Below are 20,124 nucleotides of genomic sequence, written 5' to 3'. Positions count from 1 at the left end.
ATATATATGTATATGTATATGTATATATATGTATATATATAGGGATATATATATATATATATCACCTCACACCTGTCAGAATGGCTAAAATCAACAACACAAGAAATAACAGGTGTTGGTGAGGAGGTGTAGTAGGGGGAAGCCTCTTGCACTGTTAGTGGGAATGCAAACTGGTGCAGCCACTCTGGAAAAGAGTGTGGAGTTTTCTCATAAAGTTAGAAATAGAAGTACCCTATGATCCAGCAATCACACTACTACTTATTTACCCAAAGAACACAAAAATATTAATTCAAAGGGATAGATGCACCCTGATGCTTATAGCAGTATTATCTACAATAACCAAATTATGGAAACAGCCCAAGTGTCTATCGATTGATGAATGGATAAAGAAGTGGTATGTATCTATATAATGGAATATTACTCAGCCATAAAAAAGAATAAAATCTTGCCATTTGCAATGACATGTATGGAGCTAGAGAGTATTATGCTAAGCAAAATAAGTCAGAAAGGAAAATATCATATGATTTCAGTCATATGGAATTTAAGAAAGAAAACAAATGAAAGGGGGGAAAGAGAAAGAGAGAGAACCAAACCAAGAAACAGATTCTTAACTATAAAGAACAAAATGATGATTACCAGAAAGGAATGGAGGTGGGGGGAAGGAGTTAAATAAGTGATGAGGATTAAGGAGTGCACTTGTACTACACTCGCACTTGTGATGAGCACCAGGTGTTGTATAAAAGTGTTGAATTACTGTATTGTACACCTGAAATTAACAGTACACTGTATGTTAACCACTGGGAATTTAAATAAAAACTTAAAAAAAATCACCTGATTCCTTTTGTTACCGAAAGTGAGTCACTTCCATTCTGTTTTAGGTTTCCTATCCTCACTTTTTAAAAATGTTTTTATTTAATTTTCACAGAGAGAGAGAGAGAGAGAGAGAGCAGGGGAAGGGCAGAGAGAGAGAGGGAGACACAGAATGTGAAGCAGGCTCCAGGCTCTGAGCTGTCAGCACAGAGCCTGACGTGGGGCTCCAACTCATGAACCATGAGATCATGACCTGAGCCAAAGTTGGACACTCAACTGACTGAGCCACCCAGGCGCCCCTCCCCACTGTTTTTTGTTTTTAAATATGTCTTCCACTCAGTTTTCCTGAAGATAAACCATGTAACCACAGTCATGGAGTAAGATGTGTGAGATGAATCTTTCAAATTATTGAGCTATAAAGAGATGCTTAGCAGTGATGTTCTAAAGTATTTCTCAGGAAAGAAGACATTAGCTCTTTAATGAAATCCTAGAGGGCCATGCTGAATACAAAGCATTTATTGGGAGTAGACAATTTCTAAAAATTAACCAATTTACGCCTAACCAAAGTCTCCCTTTCTCCCTTTATTACTTATCAAACATTTTAGGTTAGGTGCACTTGTTAGGTGTCATACACGGTTCTAGGCACTTCACAGGTATCCAATTATTTCATTCTTATACCAACCCTATAAGGTAGGAACTATTATTATATACCCTTGGTATATGGAGCACGGAGAGATACAGCGACTTGTCCAAGATCTTCACAGATGGTGAAGAGCGGAGCCAGGATTTAGCCTAGGGAAGCCTCCTTCTAGAGTTCAAGCATGTACCTACTGTACTCTGCTACCTAACCAGGGTCCAGTCTGAGTCCCTAAGCCTGGAAATCCATTCACTCTCCACACTTAGGTTCAACATTTCACTGGGGCCTCATAGGCACTGCTCTTCTTGAACAACACACTTCCTTTTCCTGCAGCATGCACGCCCTGAGCACATCAACATTCAACTGTTTCAGTTCCTCTGCTCTCATCTGTCCCCCTGCTTTCTGCCCAAAGGGATCTTAGCAAGCCCAGTTCCCATCACATTTCCTGGGCATGGCAGCTTCCAGCTACCAAGACACCTGCTTCCCAGGTATGCTTATTACACTTCGCACCTACTTGGGAATTAATCGTACCAACTTGGGGACTGCCTTTCTGCATTGTGTCGTGTTATTAACAAATTACTTTCGTTATGTAAATATCTTATTTTCCCAAATAGGGTAAGAACTTCTCAAGCTCAGGACTACGTACACCGTCCTTAGAATCCTCCATGCAGTGCATGATGTTCAGTAACTACTGAGCTGTTCCCTATGGATGCCACTGCACTTGTACCTTTCAGGATGGCCAAAGAGCCATTTGAAGCAGACAGATTTCAGTCAGATCCTCTGAAACAAATCATTTTACTCCCCTTTAATGACCCAGTATTCTTACACTCCCCTCAAAATAAAATAAAATAAAAATGCAAAAAAAAGACTAAATTAATTTTGCCAGAAAGTAAAGAAAGCAATATTTCTTAAGCACTATCTGTTTTAAATGCTCACAAAGACCCTGATGCAGACATCTGTTATCTCTGTTAGAAAAAAAAATCATTGAGAAAAATGAGGATCCGAAAAGCAGTATTTACTGGGGGCTAGTATGCTAACATGATGGTTCAAGAGCAGGGTTCTCTACTCAGGGACAGCAACCTTCTTGCTTCCTTCCAAGGGGTCAGCCTGTGGTCATCAGTCAACTGTGGTTCAGAGCAGTGGTTCTCAAAACTGTGTGTATGAGAGTCATCTGGAGGGCTTCTTAAAACACAGATGTTGTCTGCCACCAACCCCCCCCCCCCCACCCCCTACTCCCATTGCAGATTCAACTATTGGCCTGAGGTAGGCTGAGGATTTGCATTGAAAACAGATAATGTTTCCTAGGTGGCATTTCCTAGTTGAAGTCCCTGCTGTTGATATGGGGACTGCACTTTTAGATTCTTGCTCCTAGAGAAGGAGGAAGACACTTCATATCATAGTAAGACCACTGATCTCTCCTAACATTTGTAAATTGGGGTGGAGGGGGTGGGAGCTGGGAGGGAGGGTGAGAAAGTAAGTCTGTGGTTTCAGCAAATCATTAGGAGCCTCTCACCCTTCCGTCTTTAGGATAATTAAAAAAAATTTTTTTTAACGTTTATTTATTATTGAGAGACAGAGAGAGACAGAGCATTAGCATGGGAGGGGCAGAGAGAGAGGGAAACAGAATCTGAAGCAGGCTCCAGGCTCTGAGCTGTCAGCACAGAGACCGACGCAGGGCTGAAACTCACAAACTGTGAGATCATGACCGGAGCTGAAGTCGGACACTTAACTGACTGAGCCACCCAGGCGCCCCTAGGATAATTTTATTTATTTATTTACTTACTTATTTATTTATTATTTATTAATTTAACGTTTATTTATTTATGAGAGAGAGAGAGAGAGAGAGAGAGATTGCGAGCAGGGGAGGGGCAGAGAGGGAGACACAGAATCCGAAGCAGGCTCCAGGCTCTGAGCTGTCAGCACAGGGCCTGACTCAGGGCTCCAACTCACAAACCTGTGAGATCATGACCTGAGCTGAAGTCAGACACTTAACCGACTGAGCCACCCAGGCGCCCCTAGAATAATTTTAAACAAGTACTCAAATATGAAGTTTGTAGATGGTGAGTTTGCATGTTAGGGGGTGGGTGTGCAGAACTGGGATAAAGGAGGTAGGGAGACATCTCAAAATCCCATGTGTCTCAAGTTTTAAGAATGTTCATGTCCTTTTCATTCAGTAATTCCACTTAGAGGCCTTTTCTCAAGGAAATAATCAGAGATGCTTGAAAAGATTTGTGTTCAAAGATGTTCACTGAAGTATCATTTTCACAGCCCAAAGCTATAAAAACCAAGTACTTAAAATATGAGATTGATTAAACAAATTATAATGCCATCTGAGGAAATAAGATACAGCTGTTAAAAATTATTCCTCTAAGGATATGGGAAGATAAGGAGGTTGGTTTCGAGGTGCCTGGGTGGCTCAGTCAGTCAAGCAACTCACTGTTGATTTCGGCTCAGGTCATGATCTCATGGTTCATGAATTTGAGCCCTGCATTGGAGTCTGCACTGATGGTGTGGAGCCTCCTTGGGATTCTCTGTCTCCCTCTCTCTCCCTTTCTCCCACTCATGCTCTCTCTCTCTCACTCTCTCTCTCTCAAAAATAAACATTTTTTTAAAAAGGAGGTAGGTTTATAATTTTATGAAGCAAAAAAATAGACTATAAAAAAGCATATAAAGTATCAAATATACTTACAAGTATTTATTCCTAGAAAGCAGTTTATGTAGTGGGTACCTCTGGGTGATGACAAATTTTCTCAACTCTTCAGTTTCTAGAATATCCTAACATTCTCTCAATTTCCTTCAAAGAACATGCATTATTATGCTAAGTAGAACATGTCCAAATAAACAGCTTGAGTATTTTTAAGCAACCTCTACAGCAGTGAATTTGAATTTTTCAGAAGCAGAAATGCTGTAATGGAGAGGCGTAGCATAGTAGTTAATATTTCTTGAATGCTAACTTCAGGCTAGAGGTAATATAGAGTATCTCTGTATAATTCTCACTTTATAATAATAGGTACAACATAATGTTATTTCACAATATTGTATTTCTAGTGTGTGTCCATACACATATGTATATAATAAAACCTGTTCTTATTCTGTATCCAGTGTACTGAAGTACATTAGCATTCAGAGAAGATTACAGTTGATGACAATCTGTTGATGAAGGTTGTAACTTCAAGGGGCAAAAGAAATCGTAGTTTTGGCTCTGTCTTTGACTGTCTTTTCACACCACTTCTGTGGGATAAACTTCCTGTCAAAGGGCTCTGGGTGTGTTGCTTCTCCTCGTATATACCCTTTTTAGTACCGGTCTACAATTGCCCTTCAGTAGCTCCCTGCTCCCTGCACAACTACATAGCTCTTCATTTTTGTTCTCTTGCTGCTGCTCTGGTTTTCCTGGTTCTCTTCTCACTTCCCCCTCTGTTCCCCGCCTGCCCCATGCTGGGTCGTTGGCTTGGATATCTTCTTTGTGGCTCTTAGCCAGGTTCCTCTTTCATTCTCCATGCCTTTGACAAGGCTTAGACCAGATAGCTTCACCAGCATATCAAGCATTCTCACCATATTTAAGGGCTTCCTGAAATCTGAACCTCTTCATGAATTAGAGCACCTGGCATATAGTAGGCATTCATTCATTCCCAAAGGATATTGAGTCCCTCCACACTGGAAACTCAACAGAGATTTCTACTCTATGAGACTCCAACATATACCCAACACACACACACAAAGCGTGCCCACTAAACCTTGTACAGGCTGCTGTCATTCTAAATATTTTCTAGAATAATTCTAGAATCTAGAATTTTCTAGAATCTGAGCCTACATTAACCTGAAAACTGATTTTAGAATTCCTTTTTTTTTTTTTTAAATACCTGTTTAAAAACACACCTTAATCAGCATACTGGCTTTAAAACATGTCCCCAAATTATTTGATACTCTTCCTATTGAGAGATGGGATCTGTGTTCTAGCCTATTGAATCAGGATTCTGTGTTTGCTTGTCAAATAGAGTGTGATGAAAGTGAATGCTATGTTACTGCATGAATTGAGGCCTTGGGAACTGGTAGTATCTGCTACTGTCTGTTGGGATACTCATTGTTGGAAGTCAGCCACCATGTTTTGAGGAAGCCCAAGCAGCCCATGGAGAAGCCCAGGTGAAGAGAAACTGAGGCCCTGCTGAATGCCTGGCCAATAACATCAGCTTTCCAGTCATATCAGTAAACCATTATGGAAGTAGATTCTCTGGTCCCTAGTTGAGCGGCTGTGTAAAACACAGCCAAGCCTCCCATGCTGAACCCTGCCCAAATTACAGATTCACGAGCTAAGCAAATGGTTTTTGTGGTTTTTAAGCCCCTGTTTGATGGTGGATTGTCACTTAGCAATACAAAGCTAGAGCAATGCATGTACTTGGTTATGAAGATGGGTCTTCTGCAGATATTGTAGTGGGTCTGCATTAGTGGGGCTTCATTAGGTGGCCGAATTGCTCTGTGTAAGAAATAATAGGATGTTAGAGGATTCTAAGCCAGAAAATAAGGAGCAGAGGAAGCAGAGGATGAAGGAGGGAGAGGGATGTCATAATAGGGAGAGTGGCTGAAGTACAAGTGAACTCAACAACCAGTGAAGTCATCTAACACCAGAGACACCAGAGAATGGTGATATCATTCTCCATGGGAATGGGGATATCATTAGTTCGGATTTAAGGTGTTTGCTGATGCAGCTGGCTGCCATGCAATGGGAGCACCTGCTAATCTCCAACCCATGCTCCCTAAACCTTCCTCCAAATCCTGCCTTACATATAGTTTTGAGTCTGGAATGCCCAGGATTTGATGGGTGTACTGCCTTAAACTCCATGGGGGCAATGCAGTGTTGAGTAACACCGTGAACACTTGACGCAAAATGGAGAATGGAATTTGAGAATTCACTGGAAACAAGAGCTGGAATCTACAGGTGCCTCAGGAAAACATAAGGCTTGTAACTGTCCTCAACTCTTTCTTGCCCCATTACCCCCAACCCCTGGACATATGTGAGGGATCCTGGACATCTCTCTTTGTGGAATGTGGGCTCAAATATTTTGGGGGCTTTGATCAACTCCAGTTGACTAGTGGTTGCCTTAAAGAACTTGTTACAGCATTGATCCTCACTGTGAGCTGAGTCTCCAAAATGTGTGCCTCTAATATTTATGCTTTGAAGGGGACAAGCACAATTTCCTGGGCCTCCATGTGTGCCCTCAGGGACACTTGTCTAGGTTGCTCTTGGGCGTCACCAGAGCATCACATACCTTGGCAGGTGCTCCTCACAATGCTACTTAACGACACAGTTAGATATCTTCAGTTGGTCAGGTGAAATACTCTGGTACAGGGAAAGACCCATACCAGACTTCCGATCTTCAGAAGCGTAAGATGATAAATTTGTGTTGTCTTAAGCCACTAAATTTGTGGTTACCGCAGCAATCAAAAACTAACACAACCTGGACGTAAAACATTACGATAGAGGATTTTAGTTAAGTGAAGGTAGGATACAGAAGAAAATCAAAATGCCCAAAGCTTGATTTTTGAGTTCAAATAGAGACAAACGATGCATGTTTTCTTTGCGGTTACTTTTACTGAAAAACAACAACAACAAAACATTTCTTTTTCAAACGAGTCCAAATAAAAGACCATTACACAAGATTGCACAATCACTTACAAATGCTGCAGTTAAAGGTAAGTAGGCCAGTCTCACGAGTCCTTGTCTAGTAGTTTTCTCCATATGCAACACACCGAGAGCGTAATTCTCCAAGCTGTTGGGCTGATTTCACAGTCCCATTGGCCAAGCTAACTGTGTTTTATAATTGAATCAGACCTCAGGTAGGAACTTTTCCACCATGATTTCTGCCTTGAGAGCAGTTTTAATTTTCACATTCTTTCCATTTACCTCTGGCTTTTTCATCGTCAGGGGCACAATCCGGCATTACCCAATGTCTTTCTCTATTTACCACACAATTTCCTCTTCTCTGTTTGGGACATAACTTCCACAGTCTTCACATTCTTTTCAACAACCACTGTCTTTAGTATACAATAATATGATTTCAAAGTAAATACAGACACCTACATCCTCAAAGAGGGAGAAAAAGAAAGGACTGCCTGCTAGAAAACAGATCCAGGTAGGAAGGGTAAATTCAGGGAACCCTGGCAAGGACTCTGCCATTAACACTAGCTTGTGAAAAAGCAATTATGAAACTTAAAAAAAGGAAATCAAATTTGATGTGTTGTGTGTGTGTGTGTGTGTTTTATTCTGCACCATTTTGAATTAAATAGGAATAAATCTAATAATATGCTCTAGTTGCAACATGAAACAAGAATGTTAACAGCTTACAAATACTGCTGTGCTGTGAACGTTCAGTTCTCTTCTGAGACACGGGGCATACAAATGAGTCCAATTTTCAGAATCTTCCTCTGGGCCTTTAGTCGCACGTGTCACAGATGGATGTGCTTTTTTTTTTTTTTTTTTTTTTCCCCCAGAGAACCAGAGTCTGCAATTCTAATTAGATTCAGGCTCAAGGTACAATTTAGCAAATGCTACATGCTTTCTTAATGATTTTACGCACCTGTGAGGTCTACTTAGGACCCAGAAATTAGTTAAGAATATAGAAACAGTCTCTTGAAAATATATATCATACCTATATGTATATCTTCTTAGAAATTATGAAAAAGCATAACATATTTTATGAATTTGACTTTTTATAAGTAGTTTTCTAAAACAAGCCTACACATAATTTTTCTCCTCAACAGTACTGGTAAAACACAGGGCACCTTTTTCTTTCAAGTATTGGGTAAAATACTATACCCTGAGAATTTGGGGTGCAAACCTACACCTTGTAAACTGTAGAATGAAAACTCCTCAAGCACCACATAGGAAAATGTATACCATGATAGTTTTTAAACACAGAGACTATTATTGAATGTGTTTTCTCATGCACATATATATACTTATCATGAGATTATAGGGAATCTACTTAAGAATCAATACTGTCCTGCAGTCCAAAGTATTATTTCAGGTAGCGTGAGCATTCAATTTGTAGCAAACACAGACTTTCATTTCTATGAAGTATGAAAAGAATTAAAATGCATTATCTCTTTAAGAGGCAACAATGATAAAGTCAAATCTGAAATTAAGAAAAAGAAATTTATATCACTAGGTATTTCCTATTGTTATAAGGATGAATTTGAACTGTGTGTTAACATTTGAGATTTGTCATAAAGATGTCAAAGCATAATCTGTTTTAGCTTATTTACTCAGTGGTACATAGAGAGCCATATACATACAAACGTATAAAGACATATACAGACAGACAGAGAGCTTATATATTAAGTCACTAACTGCATATTTGGGCTTCATTTAATCCTGAGGGCAATTTCAGTGAGTGCTTCTAAGAAAATATATTCTTGTGGATGAAAATTTTCATACTGGTTAAAAATGTGTTCAGTTTTCCAGAAACAACTCAAATGGAGTAAATTTCCACTTGACTATTTAACCAACAGGGGGAAAGAGGAAACGGGTCAAGTTTTCTATGGACAATGCCCTGTGGTTCCTCTGGAAAACTGAGTCACACATGTAACCCTGAGTGGAAATGGCATAAACCGGACTCTCGTTAGATTCAAGCTCAAGTCACTATCTGGGAAATGCTACATGCTTCATTAATGGTTTTGTGTACATAAGACATAAAAGGGTAGTAGTTCAGTAGCTAAAGGGACATCGTTAGGGTAATAGTTTTATGGATCAAAAGGCTTCATAGACTCTTGCTTTATTCCACGTAACTTTGGTTGAAATAGGAAGGGCACAACCACCTCATTCCAACAGCAATGCAACCTCAAGAAATAATGAAACACTGAAAATGAGGATTTAGAATTACCACGTCTTTAAAAACGTTCGTCCCTATCACTTGAGGTAGTAAATGGCCAGCAGCATTGGTTTGGTTTTTTTTGTTTTTTGTTTTTGTTTTTTTTTGTTTGATGAAATAGAGGACCATAAAATTATCAATAAACAATGTGGTAGTCATAGAATACTATTTTTAAAGTTCCATTTTAACCACTTGGACATTTACTACGTCCTTGGCAGCTTCTTAGAAGATGTGGCCTGTCTGATAGAACCAATGAGTGAAAAGTTCTCTTTTCTTTCCTGGTTTCTGTACTAGTTTACCTCAGTGTGAGAATTTAAGGCTCAGATCTGCTGGTGATAAATAATGATAAATAGCTTATGGGGTCCCCAGGCCCCCAGGTAAGAATTCGACTACATTTTCCAGGGAAGGAAATGTCTCTCTTTTTGAAGACCTGGCAAGCAGTTGACTACTCAGTATGATCACTGGGTTTGCCTAAAAGTCACATGTGCTTTTAAAACAGTCTTGTCAATTCTGGTACTATCCACCCAAATCCTATGTCGGTTTTGCCAGATGTGTTCAAATATTTGAGAATTCATGGTGCTTCTTTGGGCACTGCAGGTTTGAGCTCTTTGAAATCGATTCTACCTTCTTGTTTTAATACTAAATGACCTCATACCTAGCCAATCTCTCCTGAAAATGGCTGAATGTGGTAAGAGTGGTGAAAAATTAAGGCAATTCTGGGGTGACACTGCTGCTGTACCTGGGTGAGAAGACCTCCGTGACAAAGAAATAAGGCTTGCCCCAGTATGGTACAAGGTCATCTTTTCTATACACAGAGGCTGTTTTATATTTCATGCTTCTTGTCTCATAGAGACATTCATTTCATTGCTCATCAGCCCATTGATGGAATCGTGACCAGAGCTGACTATTCCTGCCTCAAACCTTTTCTTCTACCCAACAGAATTTCGTTTTAAAGGAAGATCCCTTTCGGGAAGGCCCTAAAAGAGAAATTGAGTCATTTTTCCTACAAGAGTCTGAGACGGGAAGCCTAACTACAAATGAGATTACGTCAATCACACAAAAATCAGTCTTAGGTTTTACTCACATCTTCAGTCATGAATAGCATAAAATTCTGTGGCTTCAAGAAAAAAATTTAAGCAGAAACCAAATACTGATGATCTTTAAAATCAAAATAAGGATCTTAAATAATGTTTTACCAGGATGATTTGCCTTTGAACAAATAAACAGATAAGAGGAAACTCCTTAAAGAAAGCCTGGGAGAACCTTCAAGTTATTCTTTTTAAAAGTAAGAAATATTCCAATGTATCATTTGTTGAGTATATGTTGGCATGCATACTAATTATGACAAACTAAATATTTATCTCTCCAATCAACTCATCAGGACTCACTGTGAACACTCACTAAAATAACCTTCAGAATTGAGTTTCAGCGGAGGCAGTATTGAAAGTCGATGACAGATTCTGTGATTTGGATTCTCAACATCTCTTAAAGCCATAGGGAGCAAGTGATACAATCCTAGGTCACTGCTATCTGTATGGCTGGGGCTGGAGAGAATCAGAGCCACTGAATCAGTTCACATTCCACTCTACTGCCCCAAACAGGCCACTCCTCAGACTTCAGGCAACCCCGTGAGAGAGGAGCATGCAACTATGGAGAGAGGGAATCACCGAAGAAGACAAAAAACTGCTATCCACTCATAACAAAGGTTGGATTCCAAGAGGAAAATAGGTATTTTATACTTCTCTGAGACTAAGAACTTAATTTTAAATGCAGTCACTGGCTCTTCAGTATTTCAAGCCATTCTATTTTAAGGCGACAGATCGTGTCATGGCATTGTACAAATGGGAAAATTAAAACAAAGCCCAAGAATGAAAACTACTATTTTTTCACAATCACATTTGAAATCATGCTAAACCCAATAAAAGAACATGTAGAACATAACCAAGGGAATGACTAGGCTTGGCTCGTATGTGATTCAAAATGCAGACCCATCATATTTAAAAATCAAACAATCCTCACATATTCCAAGAACCCATAAGGAGATTTGTAATCCAGATTATTGATTTACTGATGTGGTTTACAACAGAACCAATCTCATTCTGCTGTATGTTTTGATTGAACTATGAAAACACTGAAGGGATTGTTTGCCTAGTCACAAGTACAGAAGGGAGAGATGAAGAGAAAGCTTATATTCTGTATTACAGTATAAAAAGAAATCGTTTCACAGGGGAAAAACTGCAACCATTCAATCAGCTTAGTAAAACTAAAATAACACAAACTGTTTTAACAGGGTTGTTCAGGAAAATATAGAAACTTACACACTTGGTTTATAAGAAGCAAAAACTAAGAATAACACATGTAGAGGAAGTGTTTCAGATGCATTCTTAGTGCTGTTACAATGCAACCTTCAGATTACAGAATAGTCCATCTTCCGTCTTGCTCCTATAAACAAACATGGTCAAGAAAAGATTGTTAGACTAAAAGTAAATCTCACTTCTTTTTTTTAATTTTTCTTTTTTACATTTATTTATTTATTGTTGAGAAGCAGAGTGAGACAAAGCGTGAGCGGGGGAGGGGAAGAAGAGAGAAGGAGACAGAATCTGAAGCAGGCTCCAGGCTCTGAGCAAGAGGTCAGCACAGAGCCCGACGCAGGGCTCAAACCCACAAACTGTGAGATCGTGACCTGAGCCGAAGTCGGACGCTCAACCGACTGAGCCACCCAGGCACCCCAGTAAATCTCACTTCTAAAGAAGGATATCAGAGTACATTTTATTAGACTATTTGGCTAATTTCAACATTAATAATGATGAAGATCTCATTTTAAATTGTAGTTGGCAAATGTGTTTCTGAATTTCCTTAGACATTACACTGACTTTAAGAAAGTACCCAAAGAAAAGCTTCTCTTTGAAACTTGAATCAATCAACTATTGAAAAATGATTTTAGAGTTAAATGTTTAGTTTCATTGAAATCATCCACAGCAGAGATAAAACTGTGATAGATACATTCCTAAAATATCATGCAGAAATGATATTTAAGCTAAATAGAAATATTTGAAATTTATGAGTTAGTAATCCAGTTAAGTGAGTAAACCCTATACTGATAATTCTTATAAGTGAACAATCACTACCTAAATTATGTAGAATTTCGTACAGTGCATTTTGATTAAAATGAGACACGCTGATTAAAGCCTATAACTTAGTTAAATCCATCCTATCAGAAGATTAAAAGCTTACTGAAAATTAGCCTTTTCTGTTGATCTCTCTATAGTAAGTCTACTAAAACTATGCCTTAAAAAAACATTTTTTTCTGACATTTAAGAGTTGATATTTGAGCATAATATTATGAAGACAGATATAGAGTGGCCTACAGGTAATATTTGTTAAGGATTAAGAACACTCTGTCATGTGAAAAATAACCTCTGAGGAGTATCAAATAACAGCTATCTAATCAATTATATGCAATCAGAGTAGCTCGACAAGGGATATTTTAATCCTGTCATCTAAAAATTGACTTGTGTTAAATACATAAGAAAAAAAAAGTCTTTAAGAATAATTATGATTTCATATGTATATACTTCATGTTTGTTTATTTTATTCTTTTGTCTTCTATATTGAGGAGTGACCTCCAGGATGAAAGACACCGAGATGGGTTTGGAGACTTCTCATTTGTGAAAATTAGGGTTTTCCTACCTTAGGGCATAGAAAGCAGCAACTGGAAAAGAAAATATAATTACAAGGGGAGGAGAAGAAAATAGAAGACTAAGAAGCAGAGTATGAGATTCAAGGATCCATGGATCTGACAACCACACAGGCTGAGTCCATCGTGAGGCAAGATTTTGCAAAGATTCCCTCAACAGGCTGAAGACTGGGGTGGTGGTGCGGGTGGAGATGGGTGCTGACAGCGGTGGGGTGGGTGGGAGGCGTACTCCAGGATGGTGAGAACAGCCTGAGAAACGGAGGAGAAACCTATTTATACAATCGACTGGGACCATTTTTAGGGACCCATAGTCCAGATATCGCCTTTTCATTCATTTGCAGGACATTGGCTCTGCTTCCATTAACTTCAGAGGAATTTTATTTGAAATTTTGCAAGTAATAAAGTTAGTCCGATTCTTGTTAAGGGTCAAGTAAGAAAATCCACCAGTTTAACCTATCAGAGGATCATGAAGAAGCCAGTAAAGATGAGAGGGGTGACTATACTGTGTCACTGGGCAGTTTGGCCTGGATGACTTCCCATGGTTATAGGACCAGAACACATGACAGAGTTCAGCAGTGATGCTGGGTCAGATTTTCCCTTGCTCACACAGACCTGTGCCCAGACAGAGAGGAAAATCTCTACATGCAGCTGGCAAGCTATCTGCAGAGTTGTATAACATTCTGGAAGGCCTTGATACTAGAGTACCCTGACCCGCAGCCAACGGGCCTGCCCTTAGAGATAAGCCAGCTCAAAGGGGACTCTGGGGCTGTGGGCATTGCTTTCCGTTGGGGGAAATATAAAGCAATCCTGGATACAGGCCCCTGTTGCTGTCCTGGAAGTCCGCATAGATAAGGACCAATTTTCTGCTCTCGTGAGGGCCTGAAAGATAAGGGGGCTCTGAGGCATTTATAGGGTTCTAGTCTCCAAGGGAGACTGAACTCTTACTATGTGCCGTGAGCTGTTTGCTATGTCCTTTGTAATGGTTTTATAACTCATTCTTCCCAACACTCCTGCAAGGTATTTCCATTTTACAGTTGAAGAAACTGAGGCCCAGACATGACAAATCCCTTATGCAAAGTAATACGAGCGTTAGAATTTAAGCCAGGGTTGCCTGACCTCAAGGCGCACCTACTTGGCCTTTATTTAGTCAAAGCCCCACAGTCCCTCCTCAACTAAAATGCATGAACCCATTGGCATCCAGGGGGATCCCACTCTCACACGGACAACCTATACCCACCCCTCCCCCACATACCACAATTACCACCCTCTCCCCATCACTGGGAGCCACAGCCACTCCCAAAGTTTCTGAAACTGGCTTGGATTCTCTTTGATGCATAAGATATTCTAATAACTAAGGACAGCTAATTTTTAAATCAAAAAAAAAAAAAAACACACATAGAGACTTAGCATATGCTAGACGTTGACAGTTCAGGGTCAATTTGTTACCCTTATTCTCTTCTCTTTTTCCCCAGATAAGGGGAGAGAGACAATTCACAGCCAGAAACTGACACCTGGAGGGCAGAGAGTAAACGAAGTGGGCATACAAGGGGTCATCTGCAAGAGCATGGGCCACAGAGCTCCAAGGGCCTGGATTGCAGCTGATCTGTGGATCTGGGACAAGCTATTTTTTCATTTGCAAACAGGAATTAAAAATAGTATCTACTTACTTTCAGAATCAAATGGCATGATATGAAGTCTTGATATATAACAAATGATTAATATACATTAGCTATTACTTTTCATTTATTATTAATTTTATAGATGGTAAAGAAAACAAAAAGGTATTAATACAATTGTGGAGGGAGGCACCAAATAATAAGCTAGAGGGAAGCTACAATCCAAGAAAAGAGAAAGGGAGAAAAAGCAAAAAAGACATTAAGAAGATAATCCAACAAAAGAGCAGCTATAGATAATAACAGACAGAGGAAGCCACAACAAAGTTAGAAAAAAATTGAAATGAACAAATCAATTCAGGAATGTGATTATAGAATGAACTGCAAATGAAATGCCATGCTTATGGCCAGCGGCCCTGACACCTGGCCTCCTACAGGAAGCTGCAAAGAATGTGCAGGTGAGGGAGCAGGCAGGGAGCAGTGTCCTTCAGGCCACCCAGGTGGTGATAAAAACAAACCACAGAAAGAAAAGGTGAGGAGAAAGAAGGAAGCAAGGTGGGACATCCAACTAAATCAACTGCAAGTGAATGGGAAAAAAGAGTCCGTAAAAGGGAATAAAATTGCCAAACAAGGTCACCTGGGTGGCTCAGTCCATTAAGCATCCGACTCTTGACTTCAGCTCAGGTCATGATCTCGGGGTTTGCAAGCTCAAGCCCTGCTTCAGGCTCCGCGCTGAAAACACAGAACCCACTTGGGATTCTTCCCCCCCCCCCCCCGCCCCCAGTGCTCCTTCCCTGCTCTCTTTCTCTCTCAAAGTAAATTAATAAACATTAAAATTAATAAAAAAAAATAAAGTTGTCAAACAAAAACAAAAAGCAACGAACAGAAAGTAAATGAAATTCTCAGACCAACGCTAAAGGAAGAAAGAGATAGGTAGTGAACTGATTGGACAGACACCAGGAAGAGGGACCACCAAAGAAGAGACCACCAAAGGAGAAAAAGAAAAGGGGAAATGAAATGCAAGAAAGAAGCAAACTGGAAAAAGGCTCTCGTATGGGATACTTTGGGTTTTTAGTCCCAATTCTGCCTTCAGGGGCACAGTGACTCGTGAAAGGTCACTTAACTGTTCTGAGCCCCAGGTTCCTCCTGTAATTTCAATGCAAGAGTCAGGGTTCGATCATCTGAGGACCCCTCTAGGGCCTCCTTAGAACTTTCCAGAAATAGTTGCCCCTGCATCCAGCCCCTCTCTCTTTCCACTTCAGCTGCTGATGTGGGGGGCTCTATTGAGCGGTGGAAAGAACCTGGAGGAAGTAAGAAGAAAAGAAAGACCAACGTGTAGGAGCAACATAAGGCACACTCAGAAATGAAACGACAAATAGATCAAGTCTTATAGGAAAAACAGAAGACACTCACTGAAGGAAAATAATTGCGTTAACCGCTGTGTGGCAGGCATGATGCCAGTTGAAGTTTTCTTCTGTTATTATCACCTATTGACTTTATCTTTGTGTCCTTGTAAATGGTATTTATAATCAAGTCTCAATTCAAATTTTAAAACAGAAAGATGGTGTCTAAGTGGGTGGGCAGGAGAAAGCATGAGAGGGAATGTGTCGGGGAAGGAAAACCTCAGCTACACGTGTCAAATAACAGAAAACTAAAACAAAAATGGTCTCAGCAGAAAAAGCATCGGAGATCCTGTGGAAAAGGGACTTTCAAGGCAAAAGCCGACAAACAGCAAAGGCCTAAAACAGAAAAATCCTAACGACAAGGGAGAAAATAGCCAAGTTTTGCAACTGGTGTGCCCAGCACACCGGTGTGTCGAGCATGGGCTCCTGTCATGACTACTGGCCGCGAGGCCACTAGCTGGGAAGAGCCTCGTCCATTTGTCACAGTGTGTGACACCATTACCAAGTCAGGATAAAAGAATAATACTGCTAATTATCTTCTCAGCCAGGCTGCGACATGGCAAAGTTTGAGGAGCACAGCAGCAGTGACCACAGGAAGGAGAGAAGCAGAAAGACCCATCTGCGAAAGCAAAACTAAAGGGAAATTCGTAACTGCATAAGCAGACAGAGATGATGGCACCTGGTTATGCTCAGATATACACAGGGGGACGGAGCAAAGCTCCCCAGGCTCCCTGGTACAACGGTACAGCTAAAAATAGATGCTGAAACACTTATTATTATTATTTGAGCTGGAAGGAATCTTAGAGGTTAAGACAGGACTTGAATCCTGGTCTCGCAGCTCTGCAGGCACGGATCTGTGCCCTCTTGGCTTGGGGGACCAGGTCACATGTGGGTGGGGCTCTCCCCACCGCAGAGCACACTGTAGCTGGTGGAGTGTAAACAAGAGGTTCGTGTTCCTCGGATGAATGAGGGAATTAGCGCATTTCGTTCAAACATTCATTTTACAAATGTCCAGAGAGGCACAGAGTAGAGAGCCCAGGTGTCCTGGCTGCCAGGACAGGGCTTGCTATCCTTCTCTGCCATCCTTTCTTTGCTCTGGGCCTTCGACCAAGGAACAGACAGAGTGGCCCCCAGGGTGCATGCTGCGAGCGAGAGCCCAGAGCCCCCTCTGCAGATCCTGGCTATCTCGTTCCCTGGGGACCTCAGCAAAGCCATTCCTTCTAAGCTTTAATTTTCTTCTCCGTGAAATGCTGTGACCAGGTCAAGTCATTTGTGTGACTTCTTAGTTAAAAGGGGCACATAAACTCCTACTCTACCTCAAGGAAAATCTCTGGATTTTAAATCAAATTCTAAGGATATCTTGAATTGAAATCAGCTCTCAAGACTTGTCACCCTGACCATCCATAGGAGCATCCACTGATGAATGTGTACAACGTAATTTTTTTGATATATCTGAGCAATGTTTACAATTTTTTTCACACGCCAAAAAGAACAACACACTTCTTTTTCACGTATCTAACTTTCTTCAGAAAGTGGCATAGAACTTTCAGGAAGGTAGGGTGCCTGGGTGGCTCAGTCAGCTAAGTGTCTGACTGTTGATTTCATCTCAGGTCACGATCTCACGTTTTGTGGGTTCGAGCCCTGAGTCGGGCTCTGTACTGACAGTGTGGAAAAGGACTTTCAGGAAGATGAGTTTTGAAGGATATTAGTTATCTGAGTTTGGATAATAGATTTTTGCCTATATACAAAACGCTAATTGTTAGTTCCTAACAAAGTCTTCTTAAATCGAGAAGCCAGCTTTGCATTTCTATCTTTGGGGTTGGGGACTAAAATAAAAGGCTGTGCTTTCAAAAGGGAAAACCTTTTTAAAAAATTACTGTTCAAATCTCGAACACTAAAAATTATGATTTCTATCTGTGCCTGATGGGAACAACTCCATGCCTAATCTCTCCAGACTCAGCAGACAGGAGGGAAGCCAGAGGCAGCTGCTGAAGGGACACTAGGCAAGCGTGTGCCCGTGTGCCCGGTTGTTCCCTCCTCTGTGTCGTGTCCTCTCTTCCCCTGGCTTCTGCACCTCCAGGGCTCACACAAAGGCCTCGCAGGATTAGCTGCCCCAAAATAGCCTTAGGTAAACACACCACCTGTCTAGAAGATTAAAACATTTTTGCCTAGAGGCTACTCTTTTCTTTCTGCAAAACTACGTGTCTAATTCTGAGCCTCTTCCAGAAGCAGACTGAATGCCTAATTCTGAGCCTCTTCCAGAAGCAGACTGAATTTTTTTACAATGAATAAAAGATTCATTATTTACCTTGAGTCCCCACACCCCTCTCTTTGTGATCATCATACACTGCCTGCTGCAAGCTCTCACAGAGGAAGAATGCAAGTTCTCTGTTTCCAGAGTGCAAGGAAAATGAGGGAATGTTTTTACACAAAGACCCAAGGATTTTTGAATGGTGGCTTAATGTCTAGAAGTCTAATAAATGTAATGCATAGTACAATCCCTGAATTTGAAAAAGGTTTTATACTTTGCAATATACTATTATGCCATCTGACACTGAGGTAAATTTTGATGAGTAGATATTTTGTTTAATTTTTTTTAATGTTTCTTTGTTTCTGAGAGAGAGAGAGAGAGAGGGACACACAGAGTATTAGTGGGGGAGGGGCAGAGAGTGAGGGCTCCGGGATCTGAGCTGTCAGCACAGAGTCTGACATGGGGCTTGAACTCACGACTGGTGAGATCATGACCTGAGCTGAAGTTGGATGCTTAACCCACTGAGCCACCCAGGCAGCCGGAGATATTTTTTTAAACGTTTATTTCTTTATTTTGAGAGGTGGGGGAGGGGCAGAGAGAGGGAGAGAGAATCCCAAGGATTCTGTCAGCGCAGAGTCCAATATGGGGCTCAATCTCATGAACCATGAGACCATGACCTGAGCCTAAATCAAGAGACACTTAACCGACTGAGCCACCCAGGGGCCCCGAAGGGTAGATATTATTGACACGTGAGTGTCATGAGTGCTAAAGAGTTTGCATGCCCAAGAACACACAGCTGGTGAGAAGATGAAGCTGTGAATCTAGTTCAATGATCCTACTTCCTAACTTAAGGCCCTTTCACCGCACAAAGAAGCAGTGTTCCTCTGTTCCTTTTCAGTTCGAAAAAGAGAAAAATGGTTTACTTCTTTCATATAAGCAGAGAAATGGCTTCTCTCCTCTCCACCTCCCTTCTTGGTTCAGCACGATCGTACCAAAAGTGAAAGTCCTAGGAGCATATATGATGCCAACACATCCTAATCTGAAGCAAACAGGAAAATGAGGGGGCCAATTTGTCCCCACACCGCTGACACTTCTGTGCTCCTATTGAAGGCTGCCCCTGTCTGATGGTCTGATCGTCCTGGTTCAGACAAGCCAAACTCATTTTTCCTATCAAGTCCCCTGGAGTGTATTTACAGCAAGGACTCCTGTCTGAATTTGGATTAATTCAGATATCAGGAATCTACTTAATCTGATTTCTTCTAGAGGGGGGCAAGTGGAGGTTGATTATTTTCCGAAGGGAAAGAATGCAGATATGAAAGTGAGTGTCTTACAGGAATTAGCAGCCGTGCATAGTGGATTCAGTCTGATCAGACTGGATCAAACCCAGCAGCCCATGCAAGAAGCCACTGCAGCTGAAGAATATCCCCCCTTTCATGGTCAAGTGTGTGTGTGTCTAAAGACCTTGAACTCACCCTACGAAAAAGTACTCTATCTGGAAACAGAAAAACAAGAGCTTAAAATATACAGTCCCTTTGTATAAGACATTTCAAGTGAGAGAAGATGTGGAGGGAGAGAAGCCTTTGTACAGATTTTAGAAAACCTCCTAAACAAGAAAATGCCAGTGTGATTCTTCTTACTTGTGGGGAGCAACAAGAGCACCGGTGTTCCCACCCATCTCTCAGAATATTCACGCCTTCTGTCGCTGGGGCTGCCAGGAATAGAGCGAAGCTCACTCCACAAAATCCAGACCGGGTTTTCATTTCTTTCCCCTGCCAATCCTCACCAAAGGCTAACCTGACAGATCTAAGGTTCACTTCCCTCCTACTCACTGGTGGGAAAAACAGGCAG

The 20,124-nt window shown here is 40.9% G+C and overlaps 1 protein-coding gene across 2 annotated transcripts in view; it reads right to left on the bottom strand.

Annotated features, from left to right (window-relative positions):
• Window positions 1-11,522: 11,522 nt before the first annotated feature.
• The window catches only part of CB1H4orf54 (chromosome B1 C4orf54 homolog), a 45,751-nt gene continuing 37,149 nt past the window's right edge, over window positions 11,523-20,124 (bottom strand). For both annotated transcript variants that reach the window (XM_042984136.1, XM_015537035.2), the window contains one exon: window positions 11,523-11,754. The gene's annotated coding sequence lies outside the window, so the exon portion shown is untranslated. The remainder of the gene's footprint in view (window positions 11,755-20,124) is intronic.

This window comes from Panthera tigris, chromosome B1, assembly GCF_018350195.1.
Source record: "Panthera tigris isolate Pti1 chromosome B1, P.tigris_Pti1_mat1.1, whole genome shotgun sequence".
NCBI classification, from domain to species: domain Eukaryota; kingdom Metazoa; phylum Chordata; class Mammalia; order Carnivora; family Felidae; genus Panthera; species Panthera tigris.
Note: the sequence above shows the minus strand (reverse complement) of the source record. Positions and strands in the feature narration are given on the sequence as shown.